We start from the raw sequence: 24,343 nt of genomic DNA, 5'->3' as shown, positions 1-24,343 counted from the left end.
ATATGCATTCATTCAGTATAATTCAATCAGGTACAAGAGCATTCAAGCAGCATTACAACCCATTTGTCTTCTGAGCTAAAAGAGCAAAAGTTACTGCAGCTGTGGCGACACTAAACGAGCCACGTAGCTGCTCCATAATGCACAATGCACCAGTGATTAGCTGCCATTGTTTTCCTGGGCTATCCAATTACCCACACAATCATATCCCCATTGAGCGGCGAGGAGAGAGGCACACATTGCAGGCCGCTTGTGTAATCCAGCATTATTCATTATGGAATCCTGGTAACAGCCACTGTACCTGCCCAGCTCCACATCTAGAGACACAACTTCTGCCATATTGTCTTTGCAAATACTTTTTCAGATTAGGTACATTTGAGAAAGTGTGTGTAGGAAGAAGAGATTGAATTGTAGATACATTTTAGTCCACTGATAAATTACACTCAAGGTGTGCTATGTGACTTTTCTAGAAGCAAGGTCTACCACCTGCTTGTCACCATGGAGACGTTATTGCTTTGCGTTGGAGGTTTCACAATATTAGCACAAGCCATGTTTCCCTGTGGTCTTTTAGAAGTCAGACAAACTCAATAAACTGCAGCAGGAAGGAGGTCGGGTTCATGAGGCATCACATTTTAATACTGAGTTGTTATGGAGATGAAAATTGCCTCTTAGCCATTGACAGTTTGACCTGGTTTATGGTTAATCTATCTGTACATTGAATTTACAATTAAATTTGTACAATTTTGAGGAAAATCGCAAAAATCAACCAGTAAACAATGATGTATAGACAATTAAGAAGTATCAAAAATGAGAGTTCAGTGAGCTCTAATTTTGAGTGAAGACTCCAAGAAAAAATATTGAAAGATGGCTCAGTAGCGCCACCTCAAAAATCTATTTATATTGCACCAATGGGAGCCTGGCCCAGAAAAATGTCATTGTACACAAATGAAAATGTAAAATGTAAAAATGTAAAAAATTATGTTATGGCCCCGCCTTAAACCCTACAGGAAGTCAGCCATATTGGATCAAATCCGGGATTGACAAAATCACTCATCATAATCTCCTCCAACAGTTTCTTTCAAAAACAAAAATTTCGCCAAAAGACACAAAACCCATGCAATAAAAGTTCAAATAAAATGTTGGATTTAATGATGAGGAGTATAACCTCATCCCTTCTGGATGATGGCTGAGAATGCCCCAGATCAGGACATAGAGAGCTGAGAAATCCTTTATCTCTGAAGCCATAACCGGGATGAATGCTCTCCTATAGCTTGTGTCAGTGGTTAAGAAATGGGGAAGCACTATCCTATTTTTAAAGGGAATGTACTTCTTTATCTACAAGTGTGAGCTTAAGCTGTAATCAAGTCTATTATTGCATTATACTGTATAATAATAATAATACCTATTATTATTATTATTATTATTATTATTATTATTATTATTATTATTATTATTAGGCTCGAGCCTGGGACAACGTCCCGGCGAGGGACTCGTGTGGAGCATGGAAAATGCCAATAATCATGTAGTACACACACCTCGGCAGTGAGTGGTATCAAAAATTAGAACTTGACGAGCTCTAATTGTCACCGAAGACCCTGAGAAAAAATAACAAAAGACGACTCGCCACCTCAAACTTTTCATTTTCATGGGGCCAGACATGGTAGCCTGACTGGAAAAAAGTCAACGTAAAAATCCGAAACTCACGTAAAAAAATAGAAGATGTCAGGACATAACAAAAATGATATTATGGCCCCGCCCTAAAATGTACAGGAAGTCGGCCATATTGGATCAAACCTGGGAATGACAAAAGTGCACACCCTCACATTTAGGACATCTCCTCGGACAATTTTCATTCCAAACACTTCAAATTTTGTAAAATCCCACTAAACCTGTGTGTAAAAGATTACCAATTACATTTTGAATATGACTTTGGGTGTGGTCAGGGTGAATTTTCAGCAAAATGTTTGGAATATTTCAAAAAAATATTTCTCTTTCACACATTTTTGTTTGGAAAAAGCTAATACAGCATTTATGCACATTTGTGAGCTGAACACAATGATGTGTAAATCAAGGCATTCTCTCACAAAAGGGCTCTCTAGCGCCCTCTTCAAATTTCATTTTCAAAAATTCATACAAGACTATCAATTTGTCGTGGACTTGTGAAAAAATTCACAGGGCCCTTATTTGTGATGGGGCACAATGTGAGAAAGTCACATGACTGTAGCTGTTATGGTTTAGGAGAAAAATAATGGGTGGGAAAAAAAATTCCATTATTATTATTATTATACTTACTGCTTTGAGGCCATTTTGACCCCCTGAATGTTAATGAAAAGCCAATTTTATTGAACTCAAAATTCAAGTTTGGCCAAAAATGAATTATTTTGATGTTCAAAAAAATTACTCTTTCAAAATGACACAATAACGCCAACTCAAAATTCAGAATATATTACAGCAATGAGAGACCTTTTTTATCATAGTCAAATTAAATTTGCTACAAAGCACATGTCAAAACAAGTAAAAAATTATATTATGACCCCACCCTAAACCCTACAGGAAGTCGGCCATTGTGGGCGGAACCCATTTTTTTCAAAATTGTAACTCTCACATTTGAATTTTTTACACTGTGAATTATCATTCAAGAAACTTGCAAATTGGACAAAATGAACTAGGTTCATGTGGGATTAGAGGCTCCTCCGAGGGCTCCTCTGCGATGTAAAGAGTCCGTCCTGTGACCAAACATCCATCAACGACCACAACCCCTGAAAAACAAACTTCTATGAGCACATCTAAAGTTTGAAGTAACAGTACTGGAGTATACAATTTTGGTTACTCTTCCCACTGTGAGGAAGTCTATAAGTACAGATGTGTAGTACTCAGTTACGTTTTACTTTTTGAACAATCGTCTCTTTACTCGTACTTAAGTAATATTTAGTTTGAAGTAACAGTCAACAAGTGACAAAAGCTTTATGTTGACAATATGAAATGATCTGAACATTTGTGTTTCTTGCACCGCTCTTCAGTAGTAGTTTCCCCAAATACTTCTTATGAATACTATTTGCTACTTGACAGATTTCTTGGGTTACTCTTAATCTCATTAGTAAAATTTGTGGTCAACTCTACCCAATTTGCACGGACATCAAGTGACAGCAACATTTGACTCTCACAGTTAGCTAATAACTACTAGCATTAAACAGAATATATTTAATATTTAGTACATAAATTAAATGTCTAAATGTAGGTAAAGTATAGTAAAAAAGTAAAGTCATCTGACCTGGGACATGCTGAGAGCTGAAGTGGTTGAATTTGAGGCCCATTGAGTTCAAGATCCAGTGAAAAACAAATGAAGAATTAGCCGATTAGCTTGATGCTATTAGCTAGTTAGTGCTATTAGCTAGCTTAGCTTAGCTTCTCTCTCCGAGTGCAGAGAGAAAATGGCAGAAAATCGGAGCGTAAGGGCTTATATATGCAACTATTAGCAACCATGGAATGTATCTGGTTACCATGACAGCGGTTAGCTTGTTTTGATTTAATTTTAGGTTTGTTGTTATGGTTTTACATTGTGAAAAGAGCGCTAAACACTGTCAATCCTCTACTCACGTGTGGGTCACTATATAATCTCAGGGACTTCTGCTGGTGTATTTTTGCCTTATGCTCATTATATGCATGGTTTTCTTAATTTTAGTTAAACAAATGACAATATATTCCCTTCTTTATTGTTAACATGTATCAAATAGGTTAAAAATAGACACCTGACCCATAACCCACACTGAGTCTAGAGCAGGCCTATCACAATTATTATGATGTCACTTATGTTGAATAAATAGACGCCTCACCAGCCCTGCACCTATGACATTTCCCACTGTGAGGAAGTCTATAAGCAGAGATGTGTAGTACTCAGTTACATTTTACTTTTTGAACAACAGAATCTTTATAGCAAGCTCCATAAGAGGATGTACCAACACCGGCGGGAGAGTTCCTTTGGACCCCAGTCTGCCGTGCATCTCCATCTCAAAGCCACTAACCACTCCTTTGAAGATAGTGAACTCCATCCTCAGACCCAGAACAACGAGAACAATAGCAGGGTCGTTAAGGGCTAAATAGGAAAGTTTCATCTGAAATTGAAGACAATAGCTGTTTACAGTTTCAGTGTAGTTAGCTCTTCCCTCATATAGATTTAAAGGCAGTGGCCACCAGCAATCTGACCAGAACTGAAGAAGCAGCTTGGATGAGCAGCGAAACGTCTTCACTCCTACAAGATTTGCTCAGTTGACAGATTTAACTTCGTTGTTTGCTATGGATCAGACCTGGACGACTGAGGGTCTACACAGACATCAGAAACTTTACTCCAACTTAGTTTAGTGACAAAAGCTTTATGTTGAGAATATGAAATAATCTGAACAATTGCGTTTCTTGCACCGCTCCTTGAGTAGTAGTTTCCCCAAATACATATCAGTATAAATACTTTTTATTACTTAATAAGATTAAGAATAACCCAAGAAATTTGTTATTTTGTGGCCAACTCTAACCAATTTGCACGGACATCAAGGGAGCAACATTTGACTCTCACAGTTAGCTAATAACTACTAGCGTTAAACAGAATATATTTAATATTTTGTACATAAATTAAATGTCTAAATCAGTGGTTCTTAACCTTGTTGGAGGTACTGAACCCCACCAGTTTCATATGCATATTCACCAAACCTTCTTTATTGAAAAAAAAAAAAAAAAAAAAAAAAAAAATATATATATATATATATATATATATATATATATATATATATATATATATATATATATATATATATATATATTTTTTTTTTTTTTTTTTTTTTTTTTTTTTTTTTCAAATTCAAGACACATGTTTTACTGGTGCACAAAATGATTCATGCATTAACATTACTGTGTTCAAAGAATAAAACCAATACAATGCATGAACTCACAACAAATTACATATATACCTTTTTACAAAGACATGACCTTTTTAATACTACCACACTGAAATGATTTTAATTTTTAACCGGGCAAGTACTTCGATAGGAACATCAAAGGTTGCATTTGTTGAATTGGAACATGGTCAGCGTGTGGAGACGCTCGCAGTCCGCGAATCATATGAGTCGGGTGTGTGTCTTGACCTCCGCCGAACCCCTGAGACTGACTCACCGAACCCCTAGCCCCCGATCGAACCCACGTTAAGAACCACTGGTCAAAATGTAGGTAAAGTATAGTACAAAGTAAAGTCATCTGACCTGGGACATGCCGAGAGCTGAAGTGGTTGAATTTGAACCCAGTTGAGTTCATGTTCTGCTGAAAAACAAACAAAGAATTAGCCGATTAGCTTGATGCTATTAGCTAGTTAGCTTAGCTTAGCTTCTTTCTCCGAGTGCAGAGAGAAAATGGCAGAAAATCAGAATGTAAGTGCTTATATATGCAACTATTAGCAACCATGGAATGTATCTGGTTACCATGACAGCAGTTAGCTTGTTCGGCCCAAGCCTGGGACATCGTCCCGGCGAGGAACTCATTAAAACCGCGTCCAAAACCCGGAAAATGGCAAAAATCAAGTAGTAAACATGCCCCGACATGCCAGTGAGTGGTATCAAAAATTAGAACTTGATGAGCTCTAAGTGTCACAAAAGACCCCGAGAAAAAACACAAAAGATGACTCGGTAGCACCACCTCAAACTTTGATTTTCATGAGGCAAATGGAAGCCCGTCTCAGAAAAAGTTAACGTAAAAATCTGAAACTGACGTAAAAAAAAATAGAACATGTCGGGACATGACAAAAATGATATTATGGCCCCGCCTTAAAATGTACAGGAAGTCGGCCATATTGGATCAAACCCGGGAATGACAAAAGTGCACACTCTCGCATTCAGGACATCTCCTTACACAGTTTTCTTCACAAATACTTCAAATTTGGCCAAATCCCACTAAACCCATGTGTGATTAAAGATTATCAATTACATTTTGAATATGACTTTGGGTGTGGTCATGGTAAATTTTCAACAAAATCACAATTTTTGGAATATTTCAATAAAATATTTCTCTTTTACAAATTTTTTGTTGGGAAAATACAGCGTTTATGCACATTTGTGAGCTGAACACAATGATGTGTAAATCGTGGCACTATTTCACAAAATGGCTCTCTAGCACCCTCTTCAAATTTCATTTTCAAAAACAATCTATTTGTCATGGAATTGTGAGAAACCCTGTGAGAAAGTCATATGTTTCTATCTCTTAAGGTTTAGGAGAAAATGGGTGGAAAAAAATAATTTCCATTATTAGGCCCGAGCCTGGGACAACGTCCCGGCGAGGGATTCATTAAAACCACGTCCGGAGCCAGGAAAATGGCAAAAATCAAGTAGTAAACACGCCCCGACATGGCAGTGAGTGCTATCAAAAATTAGAACTCGATGAGCTCTAATTATCACTGAAGACCCTGAGAAAAAATAATAAAAGACAACTCGGTAGCGCCCCCTCAAACTTTCATTTTCATTGGGCCAATGGCCACAAAATGGCTCTCTAGCACCTTCGTCAACTTTCATTTTCAAAAATTCATAGAAGACAATCGAGTTGTCGTGGACCTGTGAAAAAATTTACAGGGGCCTTCTTTGTGATGGAGCACAACCTCACAAACGCACAAAGTCACATGACTGTAGCTTTTATTTTTTAGGAGAAAAATAATGGGTGGAAAAAAAAAATCCATTATTATTATTATACTTATCGCTTTAAGGCCATTTTTGACCCCCTGAACGTTAACAAAAAGTCAAATTTATTGGACGCAAAATTCAAGTTTGGCAAAAAAATAATTATATTGATGTTCACAAACATTATTCTTTCAAAATGACTCAATAGCGCCACCTCAAAAATAAAAATACATTACGGCAATGAGAGACCTTTTTTATCATAGACAAATGAAATTTGATACAAACGTAGAACATGTCAAGACAAGTAAAAAATTATATAATGACCCCACCCTAAACCCTACAGGAAGTCGGCCATTGTGGCCAGAACCCAATTTTACCCCACATTTGAATTTTTGAGACTGTGAATTTTAATACAAGATACTTGCAAACTGGACAAAATCAACTAGACCCATGTGGGATTATAGGGTACTCTCTTGAATTTTTCTAAGTCATAAAATGTGGGTGTGGCCAACCTGCAAAGAAAAAAGACGTTTTTTGAAGTTTTAAATGGCCTGTAACTCAAACATGCAGTTCTCTATTTCCTGGCATTAATATACGTTTCGTTCAAAATCTTGTTCTGAGGGCAATGATATACAATTTGCATCGGTCAGACATTATATCGCTCCACAGCGCCCCCTTGAACTTTTGAATTGGACCAAAAAAATTACTTTGACATAAACATTTGAAATTCAGCATGGACATCTGGCTTGGCAAACTGAACAAAAAAAGCCAATGAGAACATACCTCTGCCTGCAACTATGTTACCGTGGTAACATAAAAAAATGTGTCTTTGAAATACATGGGGTTCAGAGTACTGGACTTTGTTGTAGACTAAATAGATGTTCTACACTAATCAAACTATGGCCTAAAATTCAAGGTTGCCAAAAAATGTTGTATTTTCATGTGCAAAAAAAATTATGTTTCAAAATGACTCAATAGCGCCACCTCAAAAATCAAAATACATTACGGCAATGAGAGACCTTTTTCATCGTAGACAAATGAAATTTTGTACAAACATAGAACATGTCAAGATAAGTAAAAAAAAATATTATGACCCCACCCTAAACCCTACAGGCCATTGTGGGCGGAACCCCATTTTTTCAAAATTTTACCTCTCACTTTTGGATTTTTTACTCCGTGGATTTTCATTCAAGAAACTTGCAAAATGGTCACAATTAACTAGACCCACGTGGGATTATAGGCTACTCTTTTGGATTTTTTTAAGTTATAAAATGTGGGTGTGGCCAGCCTTCAAAGAAAAAAGACGTTTTTTGAAATTTTAAATGGCCCGTAACTCAAACATGCAGTATACTATTTCCCTGCATTAATATAAGTTTTGTTCAAAATCTTGATCTGAGTGCACAGATATGCAATTTACATATGTCAAACATTGCAATGCTCCACAGCGCCCCCTTGAACCTTTTAATAGTATGCTAAAAAATTACTTTGTCACAAACATTTGAAATTTGGCATGAACATACTTTTTCACATACTGAACAAAAAAGCCAATGAGAATATAACTCTATTTTCATGGCATGGCATTTCTCATTGAAATATTTGGGTTTTGGTTAACTAGGATGAAAAATTATTACTTTGTCATAGACTAAACATTGTAATTTGGTACAACTATTCCTCTCATTATATTGATCAAAAAAGTCATCGAAGACACACCTCTATTTTCAACCATTCAGGCGTGACAATGTGATAAATGGTCTCATTGGAATGAATGGAGTAGTATTACTGAGACGCTGATTTTGGGGGGGAGGGGCGATGTAAGCGAGAACGAAAGGCAGGATCTTCGCGGTGGCGTGTACCCTGCGGTCGCAATGGGTGGCGATGGCTTTATCACTGCTTGCAGTTTTAATTATTCCTAAAATTTACAAAAGAAATGCAAAAAAAAATACTAATGGAATACTTTCCTGCAACAGATTCAACATGGAGGCTCTAATTTATTTTGTGGACATAAGTTCTTGAGTGGATTATATTCTCTAGAAAGAATGATGCCAACTTTCTAGGAATATGTTGATGTTTGACAGAACCAGAGCCCTCAAAGGTAAGTGAAATCCAAATCCATTTTTGTTTTTTGCTTTTCTGTAAAAATGGCTTTCCTGTCAGTACTGTGGTGATTGCAGGTGAAAATGGCTTGCATATTCAAAAAGACGGGAGGTGTAGCTTTCATTTGATGTGTAGATTGTTTGTGTGGGTGATACAGAAGTATATGTACATTGCTGTAATTTTGTAATGTAGGGCTGTCAGATCTATAACATATCTATAACAGGTTAACATAGAGTAATACTATCTTTGATGGGGTATTTTGCAGCATTACTATTCCAATAACACATCATCAGTTGGGTAACAGTAACCAGTCTCATGATGGTCTAAAGCCAGATCACGTTCCCCAATTTAACATTGAGTAAAACTATGTAATTGGTACTCAGACAAAATTACAACTTCATTCATCTATTTAATTTATTTATATATATTGTGACTTCAACAAGTGCCTAACTGGATGCACTTTTTCTTCTCACACAATGAAAATGTTGAGCTGCAGTCAGGTTCCACCGAGATTAGAACTCAGATCACTGGATTCAGAGTCCAGAGTGCTAACCATTACACCATGGAACCTCTGTGTTAACATGCCCCTTGGGGTCACCTAGTTGGTTCATAACAAAAGATGACGAAATCTGTCAACTGGACAAATCGTAGGAGTGAAGACGTTGCTTTTCGGGTCAGATTGCTGGTGGACACTGCCTTATATCTATATGAAGGAAGTGGCTAACTACACTGAAACTGTAAACAGCTATTGTCTTAAGTTTCAGCTGAAACCACCCTATTCAACCTTTAACTACCCTGCTATTGTTCTCTTTGTTTGGGTCTGAGGATAGAGTTATAGATGGGGGATCGATGATGTCTAAGGCCCCAATTCCTGTTTAAGGAATGACCATCTTTCCAAACAAAAATAGCTTACTTAAAACCCCTTAGCATTCCGGGTTATTTTGGTGAAATTGCCTTTGAATTGCTCTCGTCTTTTTACACGCGCAGAAAACTCCATCTGTTTACAGTAAACCACTGCATGTCACGCATCAGCGTGTTTCGCAGTTCATGGGCTTTAAGAGGAAAACATCACTAAAAGTGTGTAATGTAACAGCTTGATTCTACAAGGGGGAGAGTGGGGCGTACTCTTCCAGTCATCTGTAGCTCTCATTCACTGTCCGTGGCTCCAGTAACCCACAGCCCCCACCTTATTGGCCAACGTTGGTGTCAATCACAAGCTAACAAGTTTGTTTTGCACTGAGGAATAAAGTTGGCACTGTCAGAAGTTTATAATGCCTGAAATCGACAAAAGAAATGCAGAGAAGTGACGGGACAGATTTCACTTTCCTGCAGCAGATTGGACATGGAGGATCTAACTTCCTTTGTGGACATAATTTCTTGACTGGATTATATTCTCTGGACCTTTACGGAATGAATGAGACCAACTTTGTGTGAATATGTTGATGTTTGACAGAACCAGAGCGCTCAATGGTAAGTGAAGTCCAAATCCACATTTCTGCCTTCTCTGTAAAAATGGCTTTCCTGTCAGCACTGTGGTGATTCGAGGTGTAAATGGTTTACATATTCAGAAAGATGAATGCCGTAGCTTTCATTTGATGTGTAGATTGTTTGTGTGGGTGACACAGAAATACACATACATTGCTGTAAAGTTGTAACGTAAAGGCTACAGGCCGCCCGCGGGCCGTTGGAACGTTAAGTGTTTAAGTCCCCTCTCAAACCATTTTTTTTCTCTGGCTAATATTGTACCTCACTGTTTTCAAAGGAGTGGTTAGAGGCTTTGACATGGAGATGTACAGCGAGCTGGGGTCCAGAGGAGCTTTTGCGCTGGTGTTGGTACATTCTCTTATGAAGTGTTTGCTTAGTTTCTCCAGTGTACTACTCACTGCACTCTTCATTACACTGAATGGAGTAGACTACATTACTTTGTGTTTGTAGGTTTGAAAAAGACAGAAAAGACAGGAATCTCATACTGTTTGAAAATTCTCTGAAGTTTTTCAGACACACCAGCTATGTAAGGAATAGTTACACCTTTCCTTCTAGGTTCAGATTCCCTATGGTCCTGTTTAGCTCTATTGGATCTATTGAAGGCCCATTTTGGATAGGCACAAGCAGAGAGGGCTTCCTCCACGAGTTGCTCCTCCTTCACTTTGGCTTGGATGAGCAGTGAAATGTCTTCACTCCTACAATAACTTGTCCAATTGAAAGATTTAATCTTCGTCTTTTGCTATGGATGACTGAGGGATTAAACAAACATCTACTTGGTTGTTAATCTGGGTATTGGGGCTATTGGGGCTTTTCTCTCAAGTAAGCTGTGAAAATATTGTTATAGAGACATCTACAAGTGCATAACTGGATACACTTGTTCTTTTCACGCAATCAAAGGGTAAACCAGAGTGCTAACCAAGTCCAGAGTGCTAACCATTATACCATGGAACCTCCTCACCTCACAGCCTGATAAAGGGAACTATTATCGGGTATTGGGGAACAGTTTAAATCAAGGAGGCATCCACATTCCAGTTTTGAGAAATAAGGTTGGTTTAGTGTCATGTAGTGAGCTTAATGGTAATCATACATATGTTGCAAATTCTTTCTATTTCAAAGGTTGCTGAGAAGATCAGATTCCACCAAGATTTGATCTCAGTTCACTGGAGTCAGCATCCAGTGTGCGGCAACCTTTACACAATAGAACCTCTGATTTAATGTGTCTATTTGGGTCACGTACTTGGTGGATAATTAGTACTCTGAATGCAATAGGCCACATTTTCACAGTAGTAGGCTGCCAAAACTTCATTCATCTATTAAAGACCTAGAGGAAGTCCCAATGTTCATGTGATTGATATTGTGATTTCATCAAGCGGATAACTAGATGCACTGGTTCTTTACACACAAACAAAGAGTAAGGTTCAGTCAGGTCCCACCGAGACTTGAACTCGGATCACTGGATTCAGAGTCCAGAGTGCTAACCATTACACCATGGAACCTCTGTGGAAACATACACATTTTCCTCACCTCATGGCCTGATAAAGGGAACTATGTCGGTATTGAAGAACAGTTAAAATCAAAGGGTCGGCTAAACTTGGGTTATTACTATTGTACCAAAGTCCAGAAAAAGAGAGAAAGTCTCAATACTACTTCAAGTCTTCCCTGTTTGCACCAGTTCCACCAAACACTGAACTCTGATCACGGGCTTCAAAGTGCAGAGTGCTAATCATTACACCACAGATCCTCAGTGGCAATGAGTATGTCGTTCTTACCACATGTGTAGTATATACACAAGTTGGGGGTCTTTGTAAAGGTAACGACGTATAATTTTACCCACAAGTGTCAGAATCATTGTAAATATGTCTGCTAAGCATTTATACACTTAAAAAATATTTTTTCTCATCCTTGCTTACATTTTTTGCTTTAAAAGAAGGTGTAGAAAGCTGGAGTAGGTAAGTGGGGATAAAAATATACAGTATCTCAACTGAAAATATTGTTGACCACTCACATTTCAATTTTGAGGACAATATCGATAAAACTGGAGCCTCTGTGCTAATGTGCCCCTTGGGGTCACCTACTTGGTTCATAACAAAAGATGACGTTGAAATCTGTCAACTGGACAAATCATTGTAGGAGTGAAGGCGTTGCTTTTCGGGTCAGATTGCTGTTGGACACTGCCTTATATCTATATGAAGGAAGTGGCTAACAACACTGAAACTGTAAACAGCTATTGTCTTAAGTTTCAGCTGAAACCACCCTATTCAACCTTTAACGACCCTGCTATTGTTCTCTTTGTTTGAGTCTGAGGATAGAGTTATAGATGGGGGATCGATGATGTCTAAGGCCCCAATTCCTGTTTAAGGAATGACCATCTTTCCTAACAAAAATAGCTTACTTAAGTCCCCTCTCAAACCGTTTTTTTTTCTCTGGCTAATATTGTACCTCACTGTTTTCAAAGGAGTGGTTAGAGGCTTTGACATGGAGATGTACAGCGAGCTGGGGTCCAGAGGAGCTTTTGCGCTGGTGTTGGTACATTCTCTTATGAAGTGTTTGCTTAGTTTCTCCAGTGTACTACTCACTGCACTCTTCATTACACTGAATGGAGTAGACTACATTACTTTGTGTTTGTAGGTTTGAAAAAGACAGAAAAGACAGGAATCTCATACTGTTTGAAAATTCTCTGAAGTTTTTCAGACACACCAGCTATGTAAGGAATAGTTACACCTTTCCTTCTAGGTTCAGATTCCCTATGGTCCTGTTTAGCTCTATTGGATCTATTGAAGGCCCATTTTGGATAGGCACAAGCAGAGAGGGCTTCCTCCACGTGTTGCTCCTCCTTCACTTTGGCTTGGATGAGCAGTGAAATGTCTTCACTCTTACAATAACTTGTCCAATTGAAAGATTTAATCTTCGTCTTTTGCTATGGATGACTGAGGGATTAAACAAACATCTACTTGGTTGTTAATCTGGGTATTGGGGCTATTGGGGCTTTTCTCTCAAGTAAGCTGTGAAAATATTGTTATAGAGACATCTACAAGTGCATAACTGGATACACTTGTTCTTTTCACGCAATCAAAGGGTAAACCAGAGTGCTAACCAAGTCCAGAGTGCTAACCATTATACCATGGAACCTCCTCACCTCACAGCCTGATAAAGGGAACTATTATCGGGTATTGGGGAACAGTTTAAATCAAGGAGGCATCCACATTCCAGTTTTGAGAAATAAGGTTGGTTTAGTGTCATGTAGTGAGCTTAATGGTAATCATACATATGTTGCAAATTCTTTCTATTTCAAAGGTTGTTGAGAAGATCAGATTCCACCAAGATTTGATCTCAGTTCACTGGAGTCAGCATCCAGTGTGCGGCAACCTTTACACAATAGAACCTCTGATTTAATGTGTCTATTTGGGTCACGTACTTGGTGGATAATTAGTACTCTGAATGCAATAGGCCACATTTTCACAGTAGTAGGCTGCCAAAACTTCATTCATCTATTAAAGACCTAGAGGAAGTCCCAATGTTCATGTGATTGATATTGTGATTTCATCAAGCGGATAACTAGATGCACTGGTTCTTTACACACAAACAAAGAGTAAGGTTCAGTCAGGTCCCACCGAGACTTGAACTCGGATCACTGGATTCAGAGTCCAGAGTGCTAACCATTACACCATGGAACCTCTGTGGAAACATACACATTTTCCTCACCTCATGGCCTGATAAAGGGAACTATGTCGGTATTGAAGAACAGTTAAAATCAAAGGGTCGGCTAAACTTGGGTTATTACTATTGTACCAAAGTCCAGAAAAAGAGAGAAAGTCTCAATACTACTTCAAGTCTTCCCTGTTTGCACCAGTTCCACCAAACACTGAACTCTGATCACGGGCTTCAAAGTGCAGAGTGCTAATCATTACACCACAGATCCTCAGTGGCAATGAGTATGTCGTTCTTACCACATGTGTAGTATATACACAAGTTGGGGGTCTTTGTAAAGGTAACGACGTATAATTTTACCCACAAGTGTCAGAATCATTGTAAATATGTCTGCTAAGCATTTATACACTTAAAAAATATTTTTTCTCATCCTTGCTTACATTTTTTGCTTTAAAAGAAGGTGTAGAAAGCTGGAGTAGGTAAGTGGGGATAAAAATATACAGTATCTCAACTGAAAATATTGTTGACCACTCACATTTCAAATTTGAGGACAATATCGATAAAACTGGAGCCTCTGTGCTAATGTGCCCCTTGGGGTCACCTACTTGGTTCATAACAAAAGATGACGTTGAAATCTGTCAACTGGACAAATCATTGTAGGAGTGAAGGCGTTGCTTTTCGGGTCAGATTGCTGTTGGACACTGCCTTATATCTATATGAAGGAAGTGGCTAACAACACTGAAACTGTAAACAGCTATTGTCTTAAGTTTCAGCTGAAACCACCCTATTCGACCTTTAACTACCCTGCTATTGTTCTCTTTGTTTGAGTCTGAGGATAGAGTTATAGATGGGGGATCGATGATGTCTAAGGCCCCAATTCCTGTTTAAGGAATGACCATCTTTCCTAACAAAAATAGCTTACTTAAGTCCCCTCTCAAACCGTTTTTTTTTTCTCTGGCTAATATTGTACCTCACTGTTTTCAAAGGAGTGGTTAGAGGCTTTGACATGGAGATGTACAGCGAGCTGGGGTCCAGAGGAGCTTTTGCGCTGGTGTTGGTACATTCTCTTATGAAGTGTTTGCTTAGTTTCTCCAGTGTACTACTCACTGCACTCTTCATTACACTGAATGGAGTAGACTACATTACTTTGTGTTTGTAGGTTTGAAAAAGACAGAAAAGACAGGAATCTCATACTGTTTGAAAATTCTCTGAAGTTTTTCAGACACACCAGCTATGTAAGGAATAGTTACACCTTTCCTTCTAGGTTCAGATTCCCTATGGTCCTGTTTAGCTCTATTGGATCTATTGAAGGCCCATTTTGGATAGGCACAAGCAGAGAGGGCTTCCTCCACGTGTTGCTCCTCCTTCACTTTGGCTTGGATGAGCAGTGAAATGTCTTCACTCCTACAATAACTTGTCCAATTGAAAGATTTAATCTTCGTCTTTTGCTATGGATGACTGAGGGATTAAACAAACATCTACTTGGTTGTTAATCTGGGTATTGGGGCTATTGGGGCTTTTCTCTCAAGTAAGCTGTGAAAATATTGTTATAGAGACATCTACAAGTGCATAACTGGATACACTTGTTCTTTTCACGCAATCAAAGGGTAAACCAGAGTGCTAACCAAGTCCAGAGTGCTAACCATTATACCATGGAACCTCCTCACCTCACAGCCTGATAAAGGGAACTATTATCGGGTATTGGGGAACAGTTTAAATCAAGGAGGCATCCACATTCCAGTTTTGAGAAATAAGGTTGGTTTAGTGTCATGTAGAGAGCTTAATGGTAATCATACATATGTTGCAAATTTTTTCTATTTCAAAAGCTGTTGAGAAGATCACCAAGATTTGATCTCAGTTCATTGGCGTCAGCGTCCAGTGTGCGACCACATTTACAAAATAGAACCTCTGGTTTAATGTGTCATTACTATTCCAATAACGCATCATCAGTTGGGTAACAGTAACCAGTCGCACGATGGTCTAAACCCAGCTCATGTTCCCTAATTTAACATTGAGTAATACTATGTAATTGGTACTCAACCAAATTTATAACTTCATTCATCTAATTAATTTATATATATTGTAACTTCAACAAGTGCATAACTGGATGCACTTTTTCTTCTCACACAATGAAAATGATAAGCTGCAGTCAGGTTCCACCGAGATTTGAACTCGGATCACTGGATTCAGAGTCCAGAGTGCTAACCATTACACCATGGAACCCCTGCATTATGGTGCCGCTTGGGGTCACCTACTTGGTTCGTAACAAAAGAAGACGTTGAAAACTCAACTGGACAAGTAGGCAGTGAAAATATTAATATAATATGTTTTAGTGACATCCAGAAGTGCATAACTGGATACACTTGTTGTTTTCACACAATCTAAGGGTAAACTTTACTCAGGTTCCACCGAGACTTGAACTCGGATCACTGGATTCAAAGTCCAGAGTGCTGACCATTACACCATGGAACCTCCTCACCTCACAGCCTGATAAAGGGAACTATGTAGGTATTGGAGAAAAGTTAAAATCAAAGGGGCTGCTAAACTTGGGTTATCACTACTGTGCCAAAGTCCAGAAAAAGAGAGAAAGTCTCAATACTTTGGTGATTGATTTTGCGACTTCAAGAAATTCATATCTGGAGTCCAGAGTGCAAACAATAAAAACACAGAATTACAGTGGGGACAGATTTCACCACTTCCCTGTTTGAACCAATTCCAACAAATACTGAACACTGATCACGTGCTTCAACGTGCAGAGTGTTAACCATTACACCACAGATCCTCAGTGGGAAGAACGAAATACCCATCGTATTCCGTTCTTACCTCATGGCCTGATAAAGTGAACTTTGTAGGTATAGAGGGGGTAGTTTAAATTAACCTCTTAGATTTCTGGGTCATTTTGGTGAAATTGTCTTTGTTCTGACCTCTCCAAATTAAAATGATGACCATTATCAAACCCTCTGTAGTATATACACAAGTTTGGGGTCTTTGTAAAGGTAACGCCGTATAATTTTACCCACAAGTGTCAGAATCATTGTAATTATGTCTGCTAAGCATTTATTCACTTTGGAACACACATAAAAAAATATTTTTTTTTTTCTCATCCTTGCTTACATTTTTTGCTTTAAATGAAGGTGTATGTAGCAACTACGTGATCAATTAGCAGTGAGGCAATACTATGGTGCAGTCGCTATGTGGTAAGAACGAATGAGACCAACTTTGTGTGAATATGTTGATGTTTGACAGAACCAGAGCGCTCAATGGTAAGTGAAGTCCAAATCCACATTTCTGCCTTCTCTGTAAAAATGGCTTTCCTGTCAGCACTGTGGTGATTCGAGGTGTAAATGGTTTACATATTCAGAAAGATGAATGCCGTAGTTTTCATTTGATGTGTAGATTGTTTGTGTGGGTGACACAGAAATACACATACATTGCTGTAAAGTTGTAACGTAAAGGCTACAGGCCGCCCGCGGGCCGTTGGAACGTTAAGTGTTTAAGTCCCCTCTCAAACCATTTTTTTTCTCTGGCTAATATTGTACCTCACTGTTTTCAAAGGAGTGGTTAGAGGCTTTGACATGGAGATGTACAGCGAGCTGGGGTCCAGAGGAGCTTTTGCGCTGGTGTTGGTACATTCTCTTATGAAGTGTTTGCTTAGTTTCTCCAGTGTACTACTCACTGCACTCTTCATTACACTGAATGGAGTAGACTACATTACTTTGTGTTTGTAGGTTTGAAAAAGACAGAAAAGACAGGAATCTCATACTGTTTGAAAATTCTCTGAAGTTTTTCAGACACACCAGCTATGTAAGGAATAGTTACACCTTTCCTTCTAGGTTCAGATTCCCTATGGTCCTGTTTAGCTCTATTGGATCTATTGAAGGCCCATTTTGGATAGGCACAAGCAGAGAGGGCTTCCTCCACGTGTTGCTCCTCCTTCACTTTGGCTTGGATGAGCAGTGAAATGTCTTCACTCCTACAATAACTTGTCCAATTGAAAGATTTAATCTTCGTCTTTTGCTATGGATGACTGAGGGATTAAACAAACATCTACTTGGTTGTTAATCTGGGTATTGGGGCTATTGGGGCTTTTCTCTCAAGTAAGCTGTGAAAATATTGTTATAGAGACATCTACAAGTGCATAACTGGATACACTTGTTCTTTTCACGCAATCAAAGGGTAAACCAGAGTGCTAACCAAGTCCAGAGTGCTAACCATTATACCATGGAACCTCCTCACCTCACAGCCTGATAAAGGGAACTATTATCGGGTATTGGGGAACAGTTTAAATCAAGGAGGCATCCACATTCCAGTTTTGAGAAATAAGGTTGGTTTAGTGTCATGTAGTGAGCTTAATGGTAATCATACATATGTTGCAAATTCTTTCTATTTCAAAGGTTGTTGAGAAGATCAGATTCCACCAAGATTTGATCTCAGTTCACTGGAGTCAGCATCCAGTGTGCGGCAACCTTTACACAATAGAACCTCTGATTTAATGTGTCTATTTGGGTCACGTACTTGGTGGATAATTAGTACTCTGAATGCAATAGGCCACATTTTCACAGTAGTAGGCTGCCAAAACTTCATTCATCTATTAAAGACCTAGAGGAAGTCCCAATGTTCATGTGATTGATATTGTGATTTCATCAAGCGGATAACTAGATGCACTGGTTCTTTACACACAAACAAAGAGTAAGGTTCAGTCAGGTCCCACCGAGACTTGAACTCGGATCACTGGATTCAGAGTCCAGAGTGCTAACCATTACACCATGGAACCTCTGTGGAAACATACACATTTTCCTCACCTCATGGCCTGATAAAGGGAACTATGTCGGTATTGAAGAACAGTTAAAATCAAAGGGTCGGCTAAACTTGGGTTATTACTATTGTACCAAAGTCCAGAAAAAGAGAGAAAGTCTCAATACTACTTCAAGTCTTCCCTGTTTGCACCAGTTCCACCAAACACTGAACTCTGATCACGGGCTTCAAAGTGCAGAGTGCTAATCATTACACCACAGATCCTCAGTGGCAATGAGTATGTCGTTCTTACCACATGTGTAGTATATACACAAGTTGGGGGTCTTTGTAAAGGTAACGACGTATAATTTTACCCACAAGTGTCAGAATCATTGTAAATATGTCTGCTAAGCATTTATACACTTAAAACATATTTTTTCTCATCCTTGCTTACATTTTTTGCTTTAAATGAAGGTGTAGAAAGCTGGAGTAGGTAAGTGGGGATAAAAATATACAGTATCTCAACTGAAAATATTGTTGACCACTCACATTTCAAATTTGAGGACAATATCGATAAAACTGGAGCCTCTGTGCTAATGTGCCCCTTGGGGTCACCTACTTGGTTCATAACAAAAGATGACGTTGAAATCTGTCAACTGGACAAATCATTGTAGGAGTGAAGGCGTTGCTTTTCGGGTCAGATTGCTGTTGGACACTGCCTTATATCTATATGAAGGAAGTGGCTAACAACACTGAAACTGTAAACAGCTATTGTCTTAAGTTTCAGCTGAAACCACCCTATTCGACCTTTAACTACCCTGCTATTGTTCTCTTTGTTTGAGTCTGAGGATAGAGTTATAGATGGGGGATCGATGATGTCTAAGGCCCCAATTCCTGTTTAAGGAATGACCATCTTTCCTAACAAAAATAGCTTACTTAAGTCCCCTCTCAAACCGTTTTTTTTTTCTCTGGCTAATATTGTACCTCACTGTTTTCAAAGGAGTGGTTAGAGGCTTTGACATGGAGATGTACAGCGAGCTGGGGTCCAGAGGAGCTTTTGCGCTGGTGTTGGTACATTCTCTTATGAAGTGGTTGCTTAGTTTCTCCAGTGTACTACTCACTGCACTCTTCATTACACTGAATGGAGTAGACTACATTACTTTGTGTTTGTAGGTTTGAAAAAGACAGAAAAGACAGGAATCTCATACTGTTTGAAAATTCTCTGAAGTTTTTCAGACACACCAGCTATGTAAGGAATAGTTACACCTTTCCTTCTAGGTTCAGATTCCCTATGGTCCTGTTTAGCTCTATTGGATCTATTGAAGGCCCATTTTGGATAGGCACAAGCAGAGAGGGCTTCCTCCACGTGTTGCTCCTCCTTCACTTTGGCTTGGATGAGCAGTGAAATGTCTTCACTCCTACAATAACTTGTCCAATTGAAAGATTTAATCTTCGTCTTTTGCTATGGATGACTGAGGGATTAAACAAACATCTACTTGGTTGTTAATCTGGGTATTGGGGCTATTGGGGCTTTTCTCTCAAGTAAGCTGTGAAAATATTGTTATAGAGACATCTACAAGTGCATAACTGGATACACTTGTTCTTTTCACGCAATCAAAGGGTAAACCAGAGTGCTAACCAAGTCCAGAGTGCTAACCATTATACCATGGAACCTCCTCACCTCACAGCCTGATAAAGGGAACTATTATCGGGTATTGGGGAACAGTTTAAATCAAGGAGGCATCCACATTCCAGTTTTGAGAAATAAGGTTGGTTTAGTGTCATGTAGAGAGCTTAATGGTAATCATACATATGTTGCAAATTTTTTCTATTTCAAAAGCTGTTGAGAAGATCACCAAGATTTGATCTCAGTTCATTGGCGTCAGCGTCCAGTGTGCGACCACATTTACAAAATAGAACCTCTGGTTTAATGTGTCATTACTATTCCAATAACGCATCATCAGTTGGGTAACAGTAACCAGTCGCACGATGGTCTAAACCCAGCTCATGTTCCCTAATTTAACATTGAGTAATACTATGTAATTGGTACTCAACCAAATTTATAACTTCATTCATCTAATTAATTTATATATATTGTAACTTCAACAAGTGCATAACTGGATGCACTTTTTCTTCTCACACAATGAAAATGATAAGCTGCAGTCAGGTTCCACCGAGATTTGAACTCGGATCACTGGATTCAGAGTCCAGAGTGCTAACCATTACACCATGGAACCCCTGCATTATGGTGCCGCTTGGGGTCACCTACTTGGTTCGTAACAAAAGAAGACGTTGAAAACTCAACTGGACAAGTAGGCAGTGAAAATATTAATATAATATGTTTTAGTGACATCCAGAAGTGCATAACTGGATACACTTGTTGTTTTCACACAATCTAAGGGTAAACTTTACTCAGGTTCCACCGAGACTTGAACTCGGATCACTGGATTCAAAGTCCAGAGTGCTGACCATTACACCATGGAACCTCCTCACCTCACAGCCTGATAAAGGGAACTATGTAGGTATTGGAGAAAAGTTAAAATCAAAGGGGCTGCTAAACTTGGGTTATCACTACTGTGCCAAAGTCCAGAAAAAGAGAGAAAGTCTCAATACTTTGGTGATTGATTTTGCGACTTCAAGAAATTCATATCTGGAGTCCAGAGTGCAAACAATAAAAACACAGAATTACAGTGGGGACAGATTTCACCACTTCCCTGTTTGAACCAATTCCAACAAATACTGAACACTGATCACGTGCTTCAACGTGCAGAGTGTTAACCATTACACCACAGATCCTCAGTGGGAAGAACGAAATACCCATCGTATTCCGTTCTTACCTCATGGCCTGATAAAGTGAACTTTGTAGGTATAGAGGGGGTAGTTTAAATTAACCTCTTAGATTTCTGGGTCATTTTGGTGAAATTGTCTTTGTTCTGACCTCTCCAAATTAAAATGATGACCATTATCAAACCCTCTGTAGTATATACACAAGTTTGGGGTCTTTGTAAAGGTAACGCCGTATAATTTTACCCACAAGTGTCAGAATCATTGTAATTATGTCTGCTAAGCATTTATTCACTTTGGAACACACATAAAAAAATATTTTTTTTTTTCTCATCCTTGCTTACATTTTTTGCTTTAAATGAAGGTGTATGTAGCAACTACGTGATCAATTAGCAGTGAGGCAATACTATGGTGCAGTCGCTATGTGGTAAGAACGAATGAGACCAACTTTGTGTGAATATGTTGATGTTTGACAGAACCAGAGCGCTCAATGGTAAGTGAAGTCCAAATCCACATTTCTGCCTTCTCTGTAAAAATGGCTTTCCTGTCAGCACTGTGGTGATTCGAGGTGTAAATGGTTTACATATTCAGAAAGATGAATGCCGTAGTTTTCATTTGATGTGTAGATTGTTTGTGTGGGTGACACAGAAATACACATACATTGCTGTAAAGTTGTAACGTAAAGGCTACAGGCCGCCCGCGGGCCGTTGGAACGTTAAGTGTTTAAGTCCCCTCTCAAACCATTTTTTTTCTCTGGCTAATATTGTACCTCACTGTTTTCAAAGGAGTGGTTAGAGGCTTTGACATGGAGATGTACAGCGAGCTGGGGTCCAGAGGAGCTTTTGCGCTGGTGTTGGTACATTCTCTTATGAAGTGTTTGCTTAGTTTCTCCAGTGTACTACTCACTGCACTCTTCATTACACTGAATGGAGTAGACTACATTACTTTGTGTTTGTAGGTTTGAAAAAGACAGAAAAGACAGGAATCTCATACTGTTTGAAAATTCTCTGAAGTTTTTCAGACACACCAGCTATGTAAGGAATAGTTACACCTTTCCTTCTAGGTTCAGATTCCCTATGGTCCTGTTTAGCTCTATTGGATCTATTGAAGGCCCATTTTGGATAGGCACAAGCAGAGAGGGCTTCCTCCACGTGTTGCTCCTCCTTCACTTTGGCTTGGATGAGCAGTGAAATGTCTTCACTCCTACAATAACTTGTCCAATTGAAAGATTTAATCTTCGTCTTTTGCTATGGATGACTGAGGGATTAAACAAACATCTACTTGGTTGTTAATCTGGGTATTGGGGCTATTGGGGCTTTTCTCTCAAGTAAGCTGTGAAAATATTGTTATAGAGACATCTACAAGTGCATAACTGGATACACTTGTTCTTTTCACGCAATCAAAGGGTAAACCAGAGTGCTAACCAAGTCCAGAGTGCTAACCATTATACCATGGAACCTCCTCACCTCACAGCCTGATAAAGGGAACTATTATCGGGTATTGGGGAACAGTTTAAATCAAGGAGGCATCCACATTCCAGTTTTGAGAAATAAGGTTGGTTTAGTGTCATGTAGAGAGCTTAATGGTAATCATACATATGTTGCAAATTTTTTCTATTTCAAAAGCTGTTGAGAAGATCACCAAGATTTGATCTCAGTTCATTGGCGTCAGCGTCCAGTGTGCGACCACATTTACAAAATAGAACCTCTGGTTTAATGTGTCATTACTATTCCAATAACGCATCATCAGTTGGGTAACAGTAACCAGTCGCACGATGGTCTAAACCCAGCTCATGTTCCCTAATTTAACATTGAGTAATACTATGTAATTGGTACTCAACCAAATTTATAACTTCATTCATCTAATTAATTTATATATATTGTAACTTCAACAAGTGCATAACTGGATGCACTTTTTCTTCTCACACAATGAAAATGATAAGCTGCAGTCAGGTTCCACCGAGATTTGAACTCGGATCACTGGATTCAGAGTCCAGAGTGCTAACCATTACACCATGGAACCTCTGCATTATGGTGCCGCTTGGGGTCACCTACTTGGTTCGTAACAAAAGAAGACGTTGAAAACTCAACTGGACAAGTAGGCAGTGAAAATATTAATATAATATGTTTTAGTGACATCCAGAAGTGCATAACTGGATACACTTGCTGTTTTCACACAATCTAAGGGTAAACTTTACTCAGGTTCCACCGAGACTTGAACTCGGATCACTGGATTCAAAGTCCAGAGTGCTGACCATTACACCATGGAACCTCCTCACCTCACAGCCTGATAAAGGGAACTATGTAGGTATTGGAGAAAAGTTAAAATCAAAGGGGCTGCTAAACTTGGGTTATCACTACTGTGCCAAAGTCCAGAAAAAGAGAGAAAGTCTCAATACTTTGGTGATTGATTTTGCGACTTCAAGAAATTCATATCTGGAGTCCAGAGTGCAAACAATAAAAACACAGAATTACAGTGGGGACAGATTTCACCACTTCCCTGTTTGAACCAATTCCAACAAATACTGAACACTGATCACGTGCTTCAACGTGCAGAGTGTTAACCATTACACCACAGATCCTCAGTGGGAAGAACGAAATACCCATCGTATTCCGTTCTTACCTCATGGCCTGATAAAGTGAACTTTGTAGGTATAGAGGGGGTAGTTTAAATTAACCTCTTAGATTTCTGGGTCATTTTGGTGAAATTGTCTTTGTTCTGACCTCTCCAAATTAAAATGATGACCATTATCAAACCCTCTGTAGTATATACACAAGTTTGGGGTCTTTGTAAAGGTAACGCCGTATAATTTTACCCACAAGTGTCAGAATCATTGTAATTATGTCTGCTAAGCATTTATTCACTTTGGAACACACATAAAAAAATATTTTTTTTTTTTCTCATCCTTGCTTACATTTTTTGCTTTAAATGAAGGTGTATGTAGCAACTACGTG

At 38.8% G+C, this 24,343-nt stretch overlaps 10 non-coding genes across 10 annotated transcripts; all 10 read right to left on the bottom strand.

Moving 5' to 3' along the window:
- Positions 1 to 9,236: 9,236 nt before the first annotated feature.
- On the bottom strand, positions 9,237 to 9,308 carry trnaq-cug (transfer RNA glutamine (anticodon CUG)). The gene has a single exon. It is a non-coding gene; the product is annotated as a tRNA-Gln (tRNA).
- A 2,339-nt stretch (positions 9,309 to 11,647) lies between these two features.
- trnaq-cug (transfer RNA glutamine (anticodon CUG)) lies at positions 11,648 to 11,719 on the bottom strand. Its single transcript has one exon. It is a non-coding gene; the product is annotated as a tRNA-Gln (tRNA).
- Positions 11,720 to 13,825: 2,106 nt separating this feature from the next.
- trnaq-cug (transfer RNA glutamine (anticodon CUG)) lies at positions 13,826 to 13,897 on the bottom strand. Its single transcript has one exon. It is a non-coding gene; the product is annotated as a tRNA-Gln (tRNA).
- A 2,125-nt stretch (positions 13,898 to 16,022) lies between these two features.
- trnaq-cug (transfer RNA glutamine (anticodon CUG)) lies at positions 16,023 to 16,094 on the bottom strand. The gene has a single exon. It is a non-coding gene; the product is annotated as a tRNA-Gln (tRNA).
- A 177-nt stretch (positions 16,095 to 16,271) lies between these two features.
- Positions 16,272 to 16,343, bottom strand: trnaq-uug (transfer RNA glutamine (anticodon UUG)). The gene has a single exon. It is a non-coding gene; the product is annotated as a tRNA-Gln (tRNA).
- Positions 16,344 to 18,573: 2,230 nt separating this feature from the next.
- Positions 18,574 to 18,645, bottom strand: trnaq-cug (transfer RNA glutamine (anticodon CUG)). The gene has a single exon. It is a non-coding gene; the product is annotated as a tRNA-Gln (tRNA).
- A 2,125-nt stretch (positions 18,646 to 20,770) lies between these two features.
- trnaq-cug (transfer RNA glutamine (anticodon CUG)) lies at positions 20,771 to 20,842 on the bottom strand. Its single transcript has one exon. It is a non-coding gene; the product is annotated as a tRNA-Gln (tRNA).
- Positions 20,843 to 21,019: 177 nt separating this feature from the next.
- Positions 21,020 to 21,091, bottom strand: trnaq-uug (transfer RNA glutamine (anticodon UUG)). The gene has a single exon. It is a non-coding gene; the product is annotated as a tRNA-Gln (tRNA).
- A 2,248-nt stretch (positions 21,092 to 23,339) lies between these two features.
- On the bottom strand, positions 23,340 to 23,411 carry trnaq-cug (transfer RNA glutamine (anticodon CUG)). The gene has a single exon. It is a non-coding gene; the product is annotated as a tRNA-Gln (tRNA).
- Positions 23,412 to 23,588: 177 nt separating this feature from the next.
- On the bottom strand, positions 23,589 to 23,660 carry trnaq-uug (transfer RNA glutamine (anticodon UUG)). Its single transcript has one exon. It is a non-coding gene; the product is annotated as a tRNA-Gln (tRNA).
- Between the last annotated feature and the right edge of the window lie 683 nt (positions 23,661 to 24,343).

This window comes from Periophthalmus magnuspinnatus, chromosome 7, assembly GCF_009829125.3.
Source record: "Periophthalmus magnuspinnatus isolate fPerMag1 chromosome 7, fPerMag1.2.pri, whole genome shotgun sequence".
Taxonomy (NCBI): domain Eukaryota; kingdom Metazoa; phylum Chordata; class Actinopteri; order Gobiiformes; family Gobiidae; genus Periophthalmus; species Periophthalmus magnuspinnatus.
This window is presented reverse-complemented; position numbering and strand designations above follow the sequence as displayed.